Source organism: Arachis duranensis, chromosome 6 (genome assembly GCF_000817695.3).
Source record: "Arachis duranensis cultivar V14167 chromosome 6, aradu.V14167.gnm2.J7QH, whole genome shotgun sequence".
Classification (NCBI taxonomy): domain Eukaryota; kingdom Viridiplantae; phylum Streptophyta; class Magnoliopsida; order Fabales; family Fabaceae; genus Arachis; species Arachis duranensis.
The window spans coordinates 51350240-51351014 of NC_029777.3; positions in this window are offsets into that span (position 1 = coordinate 51350240).

Sequence of the window (775 nt, forward strand, 5' to 3'; positions counted from 1 at the left end):
ACCATGGTAAACTCTTTCCAATCTTTTACATTTACTTAATAAGTGATTTGAGTTACCATTGTAGGTAGATGTTTCATACAATTTGTTTGTACAATTCAATTGTTAGCTTAGACATATGCATGTTGTGTTTAGTAGTAGTTGAATAATATCAAAATTGCATTTCTGTGAATTGTATGATAGTTGAGTGAATAAGAGCTGTGAACACTAAAGGGGAGCACCCAGCAATTTGTTTTCTGAAAAAAAAAAGTGGTGGACGCGAGCGCACTCTGTATGCGCACGCGTCCCTATATGGATGCACCACGAGCCACACTCCCGAGAGTTGGGCCTCCCTTGGGCAAACATTATGCCTTGAGCCCAACACAATCCACGCGGACGCGCACAACGTGCGTGCGCGCCGTTTTAAGGAAATGAATATTCACGCGGACGCGCACCTGCCGCGTCCGCGCCGATTTGCTGCTGTAATTGATTGAGCCAAACCCCAGAGAGTTGAGCCAATTCTGGGCTAGCTTTAGGCCCCAGGTCCAACTCGATCTGCGCGAGCGCACGCAGTGCGCCAGCGCGCCTCATCACAAATCGACAATGTACGCGAACGCGCACCTGCCGCGCGCGCGTCCTTGCGTGCTGCCGCCAATCCAGGCTTCTAACCCGAGAGTTGGGCGTGCCTCATGCCCACTCTAAGCCTCAGGCCCAATCTCATGCACGCGTGCGCGCAGTGTACGCGTACGCGCCCATACTTATTTTGTCACCCACGCTATAGCGCACTGCACGCTCACGC